The sequence below is a fragment of the Oncorhynchus clarkii genome, chromosome 18 (genome assembly GCF_045791955.1).
Source record: "Oncorhynchus clarkii lewisi isolate Uvic-CL-2024 chromosome 18, UVic_Ocla_1.0, whole genome shotgun sequence".
NCBI classification, from domain to species: domain Eukaryota; kingdom Metazoa; phylum Chordata; class Actinopteri; order Salmoniformes; family Salmonidae; genus Oncorhynchus; species Oncorhynchus clarkii.
Window position 1 is genome coordinate 1,774,121 of NC_092164.1, and position 17,557 is coordinate 1,791,677.

The following is a 17,557-nucleotide window of genomic DNA, read 5'->3' on the forward strand; positions in this document are numbered from 1 at the left end:
TTGTCTACATGATGACAGACTACATCACTTCCCTTTCCTCTTGTCTCCATGGTGACAGACTACATCACTTCCTTTTCCTCTTGTCTACATGATGACAGACTACATCACTTCCCTTTCCTCTTGTCTACATGATGACAGACTACATCACTTCCTTTTCCTCTTGTCTACATGATGGCAGACTACATCACTTCCTTTTCCTCTTGTCTACATGATGACAGACTACATCACTTCCCTTTCCTCTTGTCTACATGGTGACAGACTACATCACTTCCCTTTCCTCTTGTCTACATAGTGACAGACTACATCACTTACCTTTCCTCTTGTCTACATGGTGACAGACTACATCAGTTCCTTTTCCTCTTGTCTACATAGTGACAGACTACATCACTTCCTTTTCCTCTTGTCTACATGATGACAGACTACATCACTTCCCTTTCCTCTGGTCTACATAGTGACAGACTACATCACTTCCCTTTCCTATTGTCTACATGATGACAGACTACATCACTTCCTTTTCCTCTTGTCTACATGATGACAGACTACATCACTTCCCTCTTGTCTACATGATGACAGACTACATCACTTCCCTTTCCTCTTGTCTACATGATGACAGACTACATCACTTCACTTCCCTCTTGTCTACATGATTACAGACTACATCACTTCTATTTCCTCTTGTCTACATGATGACAGACTACATCACTTTTCTTTCCTCTTGTCTCCATGGTGACAGACGACATCACTTCCCTTTCCTCTTGTCTACATGATTACAGACTACATCACTTCCCTTTCCTCTTGTCTACATGATGACAGACTACATCACTTCCCTTTCCTCTTGTCTACTTGATGACAGACTACATCACTTCCCTTTCCTCTTGTCTACATGATGACAGACTACATCACTTCCCTTTCCTCTTGTCTACATGATGTCAGACTACATCACTTTCCTTTTCCTCTTGTCTACATGATGACAGACTACATCACTCCCTTTCCTCTTGTCTACATGATGACAGACTACATCACTTTCCTCTTGTCTCCATGGTGACAGACTACATCACTTTCCTCTTGTCTACATGATGACAGACTACATCACTTTCCTCTTGTCTACATGATGACAGACTACATCACTTCCCTTTCCTCTTGTATACATGATGACAGACTACATCACTTCCATTTCCTCTTGTCTACATGATGACAAACTACATCACTTCCCTTTCCTCTTGTCTCCATGGTGACAGACTACATCACTTCCCTTTCCTCTTGTCTACATGATGACAGACTACATCACTTCCCTTTCCTATTGTCTACATGATCACAGACTACATCACTTCCCTTTCCTCTGGTCTACATAGTGACTGACTACATCACTTCCTTTTCCTCTTGTCTACATGATGACAGACTACATCACTTCCCTTTCCTCTTGTCTACATGATGACAGACTACATCACTTCCCTTTCCTCTTGTCAACATGATGACAGACTACATCACTTCACTTCCATCTTGTCTACATGATGACAGACTACATCACTTCTCTTTCCTCTTGTCTACATGATGACAGACTACATCACTTCCCTTTCCTCTTGTCTACATGATGACAGACTACATCACTTCCCTTTCCTCTTGTCTCCATGGTGACAGACTATATCACTTTCTTTCCTCTTGTCTACATGATGACAGACTTCATCACTTCCCTTTCCTATTGTCTACATGATCACAGACTACATCACTTCCTTTTCCTCTTGTCTACATGATGACAGACTACATCACTTCCCTTTCCTCTTGTCTCCATGGTGACAGACTACATCACTTCCTTTTCCTCTTGTCTACATGATGACAGATTACATCACTTCCCTTTCCTCTTGTCTACCAGATCACAGACTACATCACTTCCTTTTCCTCTTGTCTACATGATGACAGACTACATCACTTCCCTTTCCTCTTGTCTACATGATGACAGACTACATCACTTCCCTTTCCTCTTGTCTACATGATGACAGACTACATCACTTCCCTTTCCTCTTGTCTCCATGGTGACAGACTACATCACTTCCCTTTCCTCTTGTCTACATGGTGACAGACTACATCACTTCCCTTTCCTCTTGCCTACATGATGACAGACTACATCACTTCCCTTTCCTATTGTCTACATGATCACAGACTACATCACTTCCCTTTCCTCTGGTCTACATAGTGACTGACTAAATCACTTCCTTTTCCTCTTGTCTACATGATGACAGACTACATCACTTCCCTTTCCTCTTGTCTACATGATGACAGACTACATCACTTCCCTTTCCTCTTGTCTACATGATGACAGACTACATCACTTCCCTTTCCTATTGTCTACATGATGACAGACTACATCACTTCCCTTTCCTCTTGTCTACATGATGACAGACTACATCACTTCCCTTTCCTCTTGTCTACATGATGACAGACTACATTACTTCCCTTTCCTCTTGTCTACATGATGACAGACTACATCACTTCCTTTTCCTCTTGTCTACATGATGACAGACTACATCACTTCCCTTTCCTCTTGTCTACATGATGACAGACTACATCACTTCCTTTTCCTCTTGTCTACATGATGACAGACTACATCACTTCCCTTTCCGCTTGTCTACATGATGACAGGCTACATCACTTTCCTCTTGTCTACATGATGACAGACTACATCACTTCCCTTTCCTCTTGTCTCCATGGTGACAGACTACATCACTTCCATTTCCTCTTGTCTACATGATGACAGACTACATCACTTCCCTTTCGTATTGTCTACATGATCACAGACTACATCACTTCCCTTTCCTATTGTCTCCATGGTGACAGACTACATCACTTCCCTTTCCTCTTGTCTACATCATGACAGACTTCATCACTTCCCTTTCCTCTTGTCTACATGATGACAGACTACATCACTTCCTTTTCCTCTTGTCTACATGATGACAGACTACATCACTTCCCTTTCCTCTTGTCTCCATGGTGACAGACTACATCACTTCCTTTTCCTCTTGTCTACATGATGACAGACTACATCACTTCCCTTTCCTCTTGTCTACATGATGACAGACTACATCACTTCCTTTTCCTCTTGTCTACATGATGGCAGACTACATCACTTCCTTTTCCTCTTGTCTACATGATGACAGACTACATCACTTCCCTTTCCTCTTGTCTACATGGTGACAGACTACATCACTTCCCTTTCCTCTTGTCTACATAGTGACAGACTACATCACTTACCTTTCCTCTTGTCTACATGGTGACAGACTACATCAGTTCCTTTTCCTCTTGTCTACATAGTGACAGACTACATCACTTCCTTTTCCTCTTGTCTACATGATGACAGACTACATCACTTCCCTTTCCTCTGGTCTACATAGTGACAGACTACATCACTTCCCTTTCCTATTGTCTACATGATGACAGACTACATCACTTCCTTTTCCTCTTGTCTACATGATGACAGACTACATCACTTCCCTCTTGTCTACATGATGACAGACTACATCACTTCCCTTTCCTCTTGTCTACATGATGACAGACTACATCACTTCACTTCCCTCTTGTCTACATGATTACAGACTACATCACTTCTATTTCCTCTTGTCTACATGATGACAGACTACATCACTTTTCTTTCCTCTTGTCTCCATGGTGACAGACGACATCACTTCCCTTTCCTCTTGTCTACATGATTACAGACTACATCACTTCCCTTTCCTCTTGTCTACATGATGACAGACTACATCACTTCCCTTTCCTCTTGTCTACTTGATGACAGACTACATCACCTCCCTTTCCTCTTGTCTACATGATGACAGACTACATCACTTCCCTTTCCTCTTGTCTACATGATGTCAGACTACATCACTTTCCTTTTCCTCTTGTCTACATGATGACAGACTACATCACTCCCTTTCCTCTTGTCTACATGATGACAGACTACATCACTTCCCTTTCCTCTTGTCAACATGATGACAGACTACATCACTTCCCTTTCCTCTTGTCTCCATGGTGACAGACTACATCACTTTCCTCTTGTCTACATGATGACAGACTACATCACTTTCCTCTTGTCTACATGATGACAGACTACATCACTTCCCTTTCCTCTTGTATACATGATGACAGACTACATCACTTCCATTTCCTCTTGTCTACATGATGACAAACTACATCACTTCCCTTTCCTCTTGTCTCCATGGTAACAGACTACATCACTTCCCTTTCCTCTTGTCTACATGATGACAGACTACATCACTTCCCTTTCCTATTGTCTACATGATCACAGACTACATCACTTCCCTTTCCTCTGGTCTACATAGTGACTGACTACATCACTTCCTTTTCCTCTTGTCTACATGATGACAGACTACATCACTTCCCTTTCCTCTTGTCTACATGATGACAGACTACATCACTTCCCTTTCCTCTTGTCAACATGATGACAGACTACATCACTTCACTTCCATCTTGTCTACATGATGACAGACTACATCACTTCTCTTTCCTCTTGTCTACATGATGACAGACTACATCACTTCCCTTTCCTCTTGTCTACATGATGACAGACTACATCACTTCCCTTTCCTCTTGTCTCCATGGTGACAGACTATATCACTTTCTTTCCTCTTGTCTACATGATGACAGACTTCATCACTTCCCTTTCCTATTGTCTACATGATCACAGACTACATCACTTCCTTTTCCTCTTGTCTACATGATGACAGACTACATCACTTCCCTTTCCTCTTGTCTCCATGGTGACAGACTACATCACTTCCTTTTCCTCTTGTCTACATGATGACAGACTACATCACTTCCCTTTCCTCTTGTCTACCAGATCACAGACTACATCACTTCCTTTTCCTCTTGTCTACATGATGACAGACTACATCACTTCCCTTTCCTCTTGTCTACATAGTGACAGACTACATCACTTCCCTTTCCTCTGGTCTACATAGTGACAGACTACATCACTTTCTTTTCCTCTTGTCTACATGATGACAGACTACATCACTTCCCTTTCCTCTTGTCTACATAGTGACAGACTACATCACTTCCCTTTCCTCTTGTCTACATGATGACAGACTACATCACTTCCCTTTCCTCTTGTCTACATGATGACAGACTACATCACTTTCCTTTCCTCTTGTCTACATGATGACAGACTACATCACTTCCCTTTCCTCTTGTCTACATGATGACAGACTTCACAGCATTTAGTGGAAGCTTGGCACTCCCATTCATGTAGGAAATTAGCACTGTTTAACACACCCTCAGCAGAGCAACCAAAGGAGCAGCCATCCTCTCCTCACAGCCCCCAGTGTAGTGGACTGGTGACTGGTGACTGGTGCTCTGTCCTAGGGGGAGGTCGCGTCAGACTGGGCCCAGTGTGACATGCCGCTCTGGGGCTTTCACACATCTGGACTCCCTCCTCTGTCTTGTTCCCTGAGGATGGAGGCCCCCTGTGGTGGCTTCTGGACAGATAGCAGCGGTCACATGAACTGAGTCCCAAACGGAACGCTGCTCCCTGCGGGCTCTGGTCAAGGTAGTGGACTAAATAAGTGAACATGGCGCCATTTGGGATGCCACCACGGTGGCTGGGAAATACAAGGACCCGAGGCATTAATACACACACACACACACACACACGCACGCACGCGCACACACACACACACACACACACACACACACACACACACACACAACTAAAGGTCACTGTGTTAGACAGTAATGACTCTAACTGGGGGAATCTACCCAGTAACTCACCTTCACACACACAATATGTTGTTGGTATTTTGGACCAATCGTCTGTCTTCCCCTTCAATCACACAGTGACACTATGAACATCATTCACGTTGTGAGTTTGGAGGGTGACGTCTGTCCGTTGATGTAAAGTCTGAGATACAAAGAAAGACAGAATACAATTAGCCAGCCCTGGAGACAGACACACACACACACACACACACACACACACACACCTTCTCCTGGAACGGACACACACTGCCTGTGGGGGGGAATCATATCAATAGTCATAATAAAAATGTGTTATGGTTGAGAGAAACAACAAACACGCTGGTTAAACCATCCAGAGGTCAAGGACCTAGAGGCTCAACGCCTTGGTCTCAAGTAGTGCACTACGTAGGGAATAGGGTCTCAAGTAGTGCACTATGTAGGGAATAGTGTTTCAAGTAGTGCACTATGTAGGGAATAGGGTCTAAAGTAGTGCACTATATAGGGAATAAGGTCTCAAGTAGTGCACTACGTAGGGAAAAGGGTCTCGAGTAGTGTACTACGTAGGGAATAGGGTCTAATGTAATGCACTATATAGGGAATAGGGTCTAAAGTAGTGCACTATATAGGGAATAGTGTCTAAAGTAGTGCACTACGTAGGGAATAGGGTCTAAAGTAGAGCAATATATAGGGAATAGGGTCTAAATTAGTGCACTATATAGGGAATAGGGTCTAAAGTAGTGCACTATATAGGGAATAGTGTCTAAAGTAGTGCACTACGTAGGGAAACTATATAGGGAATAGGGTGCCATTTGGGATTTAACCATGGTGTCCATTCCGATACCAGTACTGTGTATCTTCCTCTATTCTCCTCTGTTCTCCTCTACCTCCTCTGTTCTCCTCTGGTCTCCTCTGTTCTCCTCTGTTCTCCTCTACCTCCTCTGTTCTCCTCTGGTCTCCTCTACCTCCTCTGTTCTCCTCTACCTCCTCTACCCTCCTCTGTTCTCCTCTGTTCTCCCCTGTTCTCCTCCGTTCTCCTCTGTTCTCCTCTGTTCTCCTCTACCTCCTCTGTTCTCCTCTACTTCCTCTGTTCTCCTCTGGTCTCCTCTACCTCCTCTGTTCTCCTCTGTTCTCCTCTGTTCTCCTCTACCTCCTCTGTTCTCCTCCGTTCTCCCCTGTTCTCCTCTGTTCTCCTCTACCTCCTCTATTCCCCTCTGTTCTCCTCTGTTCTCAACTGTTCTCCACTGTTCTCCTCTACCTCATATGCTCTCCTCTGTTCTCCTCTACCTCCTCTATTCTCCTCTACCTCCTCTGTTCTCCTCTGTTCTCCTCTGTTCTCCTCTACCTCCTCTGTTCTCCTCTACCTCCTCTGTTCTCCTCCGTTCTCCCCGGTTCTCCTCTGTTCTCCTCTACCTCCTCTGTTCTCCTCTGTTCTCCTCTGTTCTCAACTGTTCTCCACTGTTCTCCTCTACCTCCTCTGTTCTCCTCTACCTCATCTGCTCTCCTCTGTTCTCCTCTACCTCCTCTGTTCTCCTCTACCTCATCTGCTCTCCTCTGTTCTCCTCTACCTCCTCTATTCTCCTCTACCTCCTCTGTTCTCCTCTGTTCTCCTCTGTTCTCCTCTACCTCCTCTGTTCTCCTCTGTTCTCCTCTGTTCTCCTCTACCTCCTCTGTTCACCTCTACCTCCTCTGTTCTCCTCTACCTCCTCTGTTCTCCTCTGTTCTCCTCTACCTCCTCTATTCTCCTCTACCTCCTCTGTTCTCCTCTGTTCTCCTCTGTTCTCCTCTGTTCTCCTGTATTCTCCCCTGTTCTCCTCTGTTCTCAACTGTTCTCCACTGTTCTCCTCTACCTCCTCTGCTCTCCTCTACCTCATCTGCTCTCCTCTGTTCTCCTCTACCTCCTCTATTCTCCTCTACCTCCTCTGTTCTCCTCTGTTCTCCTCTGTTCTCCTCTACCTCCTCTGTTCTCCTCTACCTCCTCTGTTCTCCTCTACCTCCTCTGTTCTCCTCTGGTCTCCTCTGTTCACCTCTACCTCCTCTGTTCTCCTCTGTTCTCCTCTACCTCCTCTGTTCTCCTCTACCTCCTCTGTTCTCCTCTGTTCTCCTCTGTTCTCCTCTACCTCCACTGTTCACCTCTACCTCCTCTGTTCTCCTCTACCTCCTCTGTTCTCCTCTGTTCTCTTCTACCTCCTCTGTTCTCCTCTGTTCTCCTCTGGTCTCCTGTACCTCCTCCTCAACCCAGTAGTCAGCTGGTGGATGGACACTGAACAGCCACAGGGAAGTTATCGACCCTATTTAGGTCGAATAACACCCACATATGGCCAAAGTTAATCATCCCTAAGGCTATTAATGCATTCCAAATGGCGCCCTACTCCATATATAGTGCACTACTTTTAACCAGTGCACATCTCTATAGTGCACTATGTAAGAAATAGGGCGCCATTTTGAACGCGGTGTACGTTTGGCTGTGTGGACAACTAACATGCTACACAGACACTTAGAATATGTCCTAAATGGCCCCCTTATTCCCTATGTAGTTCACTTACTTTTGATCAGAGTCCCGAGAAGAAAGTAGTGCACTACATAGGGAAGAGGGTCCCGTTTGGGACACAGTCTTACTGTACGTAGAGCTGTAAGGAAGTGAAAGGTGAAGGATCACGCTAGTTTGTACTGAGGGGGCTGCGTTAAACAAAATGAACAATATTTGAACAAATGTAAATTTGAAACTTAAACTTTAAAAGGGTTGTGAAAAGATTGTGCTTTTGTTTTGTTTTGGTTAAAGGTTTTCTTTTTTTAAAAGATATCATAAACATATCTGTAGAAAATGTCACTGTTGTGTCAATGTTTCCAGACACAAAAATGAAGTAACATTTCACTCCTATTTGTTTCATTTGACCTTTATTTTAACTAGGCAAGTCAGTTAAGAACAAATTCTTATTTACAATGACGGCCTACCCCCCCCCGGGCCAAACCCTAACACGGACGACGCTGGGCCAGTTGTGCACTGCACTATGGGACTCCCAATCACTGCCGGTTGTGATACATCCCGGGATCGAACCAGGGTCTGTAGTGACGCCTCTAGCACTGAGATGCGGTGCCCTAGACCGCTGAGCCACTCGGGAGCATAAATCATAAATCAGTGTAAAATATAAATGAGGATTTGATTTTGACAAAGACGTCAGTGTATTCAAGACTCTCCTATAGAGAATGAAATACCTCCTTTCATTTACATGAAGAGATTAGAGGCTTCATCCCAAATGGCTCCTTCTACAGTGTGCTACTGTTCACCAAAGCCCTTGTGTCATTAAGAAGTTCACTGCGAGGGATCAGGTGCCATTTGGTATTCACACTAAGATACATATTGACCAGATTATCCCCATAGCCATTGAAATAGAAGCCCAGACCAATTGACATTAATGGAAATTGCCAACTGTTATCTAATAGCATCTATCTCAGCCATTCTAGTTATTATATTTCTGTGTCTGTAGCACCAGCTAGCTAACAGCATCTATCTCCACCATTCTAGTGATTATATTTCTATGGCTGTAGCATCAGATAGCTAACAGCATCTATCTCTACCATTTTAGTGATTATATTTCTGTGGCTGTAGCATCAGATAGCTAACAGCATCTATCTCTACCATTCTAGTGATTACATTTCTATGGCTGTAGCACCAGCTAGCTAACAGCATCTATCTCCACCATTCTAGTGATTATATTTCTGTGGCTGTAGCATCAGATAGCTAACAGCATCTATCTCTACCATTCTAGTGATTATATTTCTGTGGCTGTAGCATCAGATAGCTAACAGCATCTATCTCTACCATTCTAGTGATTATATTTCTATGGCTGTAGCACGAGCTTGCTAACAGCATCTATCTATGACTTTGCTGAAAATGTACTCACTATGTCTGTGATATGTGGTTGTCCCATCTAGCTATCGTAAGATGGATGCACTGACTGTAAGTCTCTCTGGATAATAGCGTCTGCTAAATGACTGTAATGAAGAAAAATATGCAAATGTTTAAAGGTTAGACTAAAATGGCACCCTATTCCCTATGTAGTGCACTATACTTTAGACCAGAGCCCCATGGTCCCTGGTCAGGAGAAGTGCAGTGTATATTGAATAGGGTTCCTTTTAGGATGCACACGGTGAGTCAGATAGTGATGATGGATCAGTCCAGGACCAGGGCGACAGAACCCATTTCATCCAGACTCATGACTCCAAACTACATTTTCCTCAACCCTCTTACTTGAAACATCCATTCTAGTGTTCTGACATAGTTGTTTATCACTCCAGGAAAGGGAGAGATGGGGGAGAGAGAGAGAGAGAGAGAGAGAGAGAGAGAGAGAGAGAGAGAGAGAGAGAGAGAGGGAGAGAGAAAGAGAGAGAGAGAGAGACAGGGGAGAGCAACAGAGAGAGAGAGCGAGCGAGAGAGAGAAGGAGAGAGAGAGAGGGAGAGAGAGAGAAAGAGAGAGAGAGATAGAGAGAGAGCAAGAGATATTGAAGAGATACATTGAGAGAGAGCTAGAGACCCGGAAAACCTGAGTCTACGCCTTCACTATGGTGAATCACTAAAACAAAACAAAACTACACTACGGAAAAAGAAGGAACAGCACGTCAGAAATCAGACTCTAACCACTTCTGGGAAAATTGGAAAACACTAAACGAACCACAACACGAAGAATTATCTATCCAAAATGGAGATGTATGGATAAACCACTTCTCCAATCTTTTTGGCTCTCTAACAAAGAATAAAGAGCAAAAACATATACATGATCAAATACAGATTTTAGAATCATCTATTAAAGACTACCAGAACCCACTGGATTCTCCAATTACCTTGAATGAGTTACAGCACAAAATAAAAACCCTCCAAACCAAAAAGGCCTGTGGTGTTGATGGTATCCTCAATGAAATGATCAAATATACAGACAACAAATTCCAATTGGCTATAATAAAACTCTTTAACATCATCCTTAGCTCTGGCATCTTCCCCAATATTTGGAACCAAGGACTGATAACCCCAATCCACAAGAGTGGAGACAAATTACCCAAATAACTACCGTGGGATATGCGTCAACAGCAACCTTGGGAAAATCCCCTGCATTATCATTAACAGCAGACTTGTACAGTGCCTTGCGAAAGTATTCGGCCCCCTTGAACTTTGCGACATTTTGCCACATTTCAGGCTTCAAACATAAAGATATAAAACTGTATTTTTTTGTGAAGAATCAACAACAAGTGGGACACAATCATGAAGTGGAACGACATTTATTGGATATTTCAAACTTTTTTAACAAATCAAAAACTGAAAAATTGGGCGTGCAAAATTATTCAGCCCCCTTAAGTTAATACTTTGTAGCGCCACCTTTTGCTGCGATTACAGCTGTAAGTCGCCTGGGGTATGTATCTATCAGTTTTGCACATCGAGAGACTGAAATGTTTTCCCATTCCTCCTTGCAAAACAGCTCGAGCTCAGTGAGGTTGGATGGAGAGCATTTGTGAACAGCAGTTTTCAGTTCTTTCCAAAGATTCTCGATTGGATTCAGGTCTGGACTTTGACTTGGCCATTGTAACAACTGGATATGTTTATTTTTGAACCATTCCATTGTAGATTTTGCTTTATGTTTTGGATCATTGTCTTGTTGGAAGACAAATCTCCGTCCCAGTCTCAGGTCTTTTGCAGACTCCATCAGGTTTTCTTCCAGAATGGTCCTGTATTTGGCTCCATCCATCTTCCCATCAATTTTAACCATCTTCCCTGTCCCTGCTGAAGAAAAGCAGGCCCAAACCATGATGCTGCCACCACCATGTTTGACAGTGGGGATGGTGTGTTCAGCAGTGTTGCTTTTACGCCAAACATAACGTTTTGCATTGTTGACAAAAAGTTCAATTTTGGTTTCATCTGACCAGAGCACCTTCTTCCACATGTTTGGTGTGTCTCCCAGGTGGCTTGTGGCAAACTTTAAACAACACTTTTTATGGATATCTTTAAGAAATGGCTTTCTTCTTGCCACTCTTCCATAAAGGCCAGATTTGTGCAATATACGACTGATTGTTGTCCTATGGACAGAGTCTCCCACCTCAGCTGTAGATCTCTGCAGTTCATCCAGAGTGATCATGGGCCTCTTGGCTGCATCTCTGATCAGTCTTCTCCTTGTATGAGCTGAAAGTTTAGAGGGACGGCCAGGTCTTGGTAGATTTGCAGTGGTGTGATACTCCTTCCATTTCAATATTATCGCTTGCACAGTGCTCCTTGGGATGTTTAAAGCTTGGGAAATCTTTTTGTATCCAAATCTGGCTTTAAACTTCTTCACAACAGTATCTCGGACCTGCCTGGTGTGTTCCTTGTTCTTCATGATGCTCTCTGCGCTTTTAACGGACCTCTGAGACTATCAAAGTGCAGGTGCATTTATACGGAGACTTGATTACACACAGGTGGATTGTATTTATCATCATTAGTCATTTAGGTCAACATTGGATCATTCAGAGATCCTCATTTGAACTTCTGGAGAGAGTTTGCTGCACTGAAAGTAAAGGGGCTGAATAATTTTGCACACCCAATTTTTCAGTTTTTGATTTGTTAAAAAAGTTTGAAATATCCAATAAATGTCGTTCCACTTCATGATTGTGTCCCACTTGTTGTTGATTCTTCACAAAAAAATACAGTTTTATATCTTTATGTTTGAAGCCTGAAATGTGGCAAAAGGTCGCAAAGTTCAAGGGGGCCGAATACTTTCGCAAGGCACTGTACATTTCCTCAATGAAAACAATGTACTGAGCAAATGTCAAATTAGCTTTTTACCAAATTACCGTACAACAGACCATGTATTCACCCTGCACACCCTAATTGACAACCAAACAAACCAAAATAAAGACAATGTCTTCTCATGTTTTGTTGATTTCAAAAAAGCCTTCGACTAAATTTGGCATGAGGGTCTGCTATACAAATTGATGGAAAGTGGTGTTGGGGATAAAACATACGACATTATAAAATCCATGTACACAAACAACAAGTGTGCGGTTAAAATTGGCAAAAAACAATAGGGTAATAGGGAACAATAGGGTAATAGGATGGCTCTAGGAACAATAGAGTAATAGGATGGCTCTAGGAACAATAGGGTAATAGGATGGCTTTAGGAACAATAGGGTAATAGGATGGCTGTAGGAACAATAGGGTAATAGGATGGCTCTAGGAACAATAGGGTAATAGGATGGCTCTAGGAACAATAGGGTAATAGGATGGCTCTAGGAACAATAGGGTAATAGGATGGCTGTAGGAACAATAGGGTAATAGGATGGCTCTAGGAACAATAGGGTAATAGGATGGCTCTAGGAACAATAGGGTAATAGGATGGCTCTAGGAACAATACACAACTAAATAAAGGAGCCATAGGATGGCGTTTCAACCTTTTTATTACTACAAAATCGTACATTCTGTGATCAATTTGAAATGGAAATTAATTATTAATTATTATCAATAAAAATTCAGTCGATGACCCCTGACCCTTGGATTCTAATGGAAGGCCACCAAAGGTTTCATTACAAATAATGCAACTGCATTCATTTGTATGGGTTACCTTCAGATGAGTGACACTTGTGGGGGTCGTAGGGCAAAACGGAGAACATCATCATATTCATGAGAATCCCCTCTTTCCATATCGTGGTCATAATAGTTTGTAGACCAAACCGTTCAGACGCTGTAGACGTTTTTGTGTGAAGATCGATTTTCGGGATGCCCCATGGTCTGACAAACGGCACTGTAGCTAGGCCACATTCTACCACAGACGTGGAAGGCCACCGCAGGCAGATGCAGCGGATTGAGACACTCTGTCTCTAGCTTAAACTGACGGGTTTTGGTCTGGATTTTCTTATTATGTTACTTAGATTGACGCATGGGTTCATCAATAGACTCTTTAAGGATTAAAATAAGAGATCAGATTTGGAAATGTTTTTTTTAACTGCTTTAGAACGTTCTTAAAAAACACTATTTTCAGACCAGGTAGCTATTACTCTTTCTAAAGTCAAGACAGAACTTCATTTATTGATAAGACAGAGAGCCTAATTTGCCATCCAATGACTTAGACTCAACCGTTAATTCCATGATAATCGTCCTAGTCGTATACTGGCCAACAAGCAACGCAGTAATGATCAATTAGCTGATATAGCAACGATTGAATCTAAAACTGGGGAATTACTATCAGAACCCAAATGAATCATCAAAGATTCTCCCGTTTCCATAAAGAACTGTAAACCTCTAATTGTACATCTACACCAAGCCAGACTAAGTCCTTTCTAAAAGAATGAACCTTTTACCACAGTGGGCTGAAGCAAGGTCACACAGAGTGATTCTGGGTAGTCTTGAACAAATATACTTTGGAACTAAAGTATACTCCTCACACACATGGTTATGGGCTTTTAAAAAAAAAAGAAGAAGACACCTGTACCGTGTCCGATGTAGTTTAATGTATTACACTTTGAGGTTGTATACCAATATTACACTTGATATACATCTCAGAAGACTGAAATATAACTGTTTAATATATATATTTTTTTAAATTAACAAATTATTATTTGTTTAATTATGGAATTATACCAAATAATAACATTCCACCCATGAGGCCAAAAGGGGCACTTTTGGTCATTGGCTTCTCTCAACAGAGGAAGCCACCTCGCCAGGAAACCAAAATCTCAATTCATTCTTGGCGCACCGATCCCTTTAGCAGGATTACTTTTGTCCAAATCCGCTGAATTGCAGAGCGCCAAATTCAAATTCAATTACTAAAAATATTTCATTTTCATGAAATCACAAGTGCATTAAGGGCGCTGTACTGCAGCGCCAGCTGTGCCACCAGAGACTCTGGGTTCGCGCCCAGGCTCTGTCGTAACCGGCCACGACCGGGAGGTATGTGGGGCGACGCACAATTGGCCTAGCGTCGTCTGGGTTAGGGAGGGTTTGGCCGGTAGGGATATACTTGTCTCATCGCGCACCAGCGACTCCTGTGGCGGGCCGGGCGCAGAGCGCGCTAACCAAGGTTGCCGGGTGCACGGTGTTTCCTCCGACACATTGGTGCGGCTGGCTTCCGGGTTGGATGCACGCTGTGTTAAGAAGCAATGCGGCTTGGTTGGGTTGTGTATCGGAGGACACATGACTTTCAACCTTCGTCTTGTAGCTGTAGTTGTAGTTGTAGCGATGAGAGAAGATAGTAGCTACTAAAACAATTGGATACCACGAAATTGGGGAGAATAAGGGGTAAATTTAAAAAAAGAAAAAGAAAAAAGAAAAAAAAGAAATCACAAGTGCAAAACACAGTTTAGCTTGTTGTTAATCCACCTGGCGTGTCAGATTTAAAAAAAAAGCTTTACATCAAAAGCTATCCAAGCAGTTATGTTAGGACATCTCTCTCAGCAGACAAAACATTACAAACAGCTAGCAGCAAAAGTAGATTGGTCACGAAAGTCAGAAAAGCAATAAAATGAATTGCTTACCTTTGATGATCTTCGGATGTTTGCACTCACCAGACTCCCAGTTACACAATAAATGTTCCTTTTGTTCCATAAAGATTATTTTTATATCCAAAATACCTCCATTTGTTTGGCGCATTTTGTTCAGAAATCCACAGGCTCAAGCGGTCACGACGGGGCAGACAACAATTCCAAATAGTATCCGTAAAGTTTGTAGAAACATTTAATAAATAATTGATAATTTTTCAACCGGACAGTAACTTTTTCAATAGGAGAGATTGGGTGAATTTTGGCCCATTCCTCCTGACAGAGCTGGTGTAACTGAGCCAGGTTTATAGGCCTCCTTGCTCGCACACTCTTTTTTCAGTTCTGCCCACATATTTTCTATAGGATTGAGGTCAGGGCTTTGTGATGGCCACTCCAATTCCTTGATTTTGTTGTCCTTAAGCCATTTTGCCACAACTTTGGAAGTATGCTTGGAGTCATTGTCCATTTGGAGACCCATTTGTGATGTTGCTTCAATATATCCAATATATCCACATCATTTTCCTTCCTCATGATGCCATCTATTTTGTAAAGTGCAGCAGTACCTCCTGCAGCAAAGCACCTCCACAACATGATGCTGCCACCCCCTGTGCTTCACGGTTGGGATGGTGTTCTTCGGCCTGCAAGCCTCCCCCTTGTTCCTTCAAACATAACGTTGTTCATTATGGCCAAACAGTCCTATTATTTTTTCATCAGACCAGAGGACATTTCTCCAAAAAGTAGACCAAAAGGTCTTTGTCCCCATGTGCAGTTGCAAACCGTAGTCTGGCGTTTTTATGCCGGTTTTGGAGCAGTGGCTTCTTCCTTGCTGAGCGGCCTTTCAGGTTACGTCGACATAGGACTCGTTTAACTGTGGATTAGGATCCTTTTGTACCTGTTTCCTCCAGCATCTTCACAAGGTCCTTTGCTGTTGTTCTGGGATTGATTTGCACTTTTCGCACCAAAGTACGTTCATCTCTAGGAGACAGAATGCATCTCCTTCCTGAGCGGTATGACGGATGCGTGGTCCCATGGTGTTTATACTTGCATGCTATTGATTGTACAGATGAAATTGCTCCCAAGGATGAACCAGACTTGTGGAGGTCTACAATTTTTCTGAGGTCTTGGCTTATTTCTTTTGATTTTTCCATGATGTCAAGCAAAGAGGCACTGAGTTTGAAGGTAGGCCTTGAAATACATCCACCTGTACATCTCCAATTGACTCAAATTATGTCAATTAGCCTATCATAAGCTTTTAAAGCCATTAAATCATTTTCTGGAATTTTCCAAGCTGTTTAAAGGCACAGTCAACTTAGTGTATGTAAACTTCTGACCCACTGGAATTGTGATACAATGAATTATAAGTGAAATAATCTGTCTGTAAACAATTGTTTGAAAAATTGCGTGTGTCATGCACAAAGTAGATGTCCCAACTGACTTGCCAAAACTATAGTTTGTTAACAAGAAATTTGTGGAGTGGTTGAAAAATGAGTTTTAATGACTCCAACCTAAGTGTATGTAAACTTCCGACTTCAACTGTATGTGGGAACTCCTTCAAGACTATTGGAAAAGCATTCCAGGTGAAGCTGGTTGAGAGAATGCCAAGAGTGTGCAAAGCTGTCATCAAGGCAAAAGGTGGCTACTTTGAAGAATCTCAAATATAAAATATATTTTGATTTGTTTAGCCCCATTGTTGGATATTTCTTGATTCCATATGTGTTATTTCATAGTTTAATGTCTTCACTATTATTCTACCATGTAGAAATAGAAAAAATAAAGAAAAACCCTTGAATGAGTAGGTGTGTCCAAACTTTTGACTGGTACTGTATATATTTATTTAAAATATATATTTCGGGGGGGGGGGGGGACATATATGATAAATTCATTGTGAATATACCTGAAAGATTATGACATTCAATGTTTTACCTGATTGGTCAGACCAACATTCCTTACCACCAGTTTAAGTTTCTACTTATAGGTGGGGAGGAGCTGAATGGATATGTGATCTGATTTGCCAAAGGGGGAGGGCCTTGTAGCCGAATGGGGAGGGCCTTGTAGCCGAAGGGGGAGGGCCTTGTAGCCGAAGGGGGAGGGCCTTGTAGCCGAAGGGGAAGGGGCTTGTAGCCGAAGGGGGAGGGCCTTGTAGCCGAAGGGGAAGGTCCTTGTAGCTGAAGGGGGAGGGCCTTGTAGCCGAAGGGGGAGGGCCTTGTAGCCGAAGGGGGAGGGCCTTGTAGCCGAAGGGGGAGGGCCTTGTAGCCGAAGGGGGAGGGCCTTGTAGCCGAAGGGGGAGAGCCTTGTAGCCGAAGGGGGAGGGCCTTGTAGT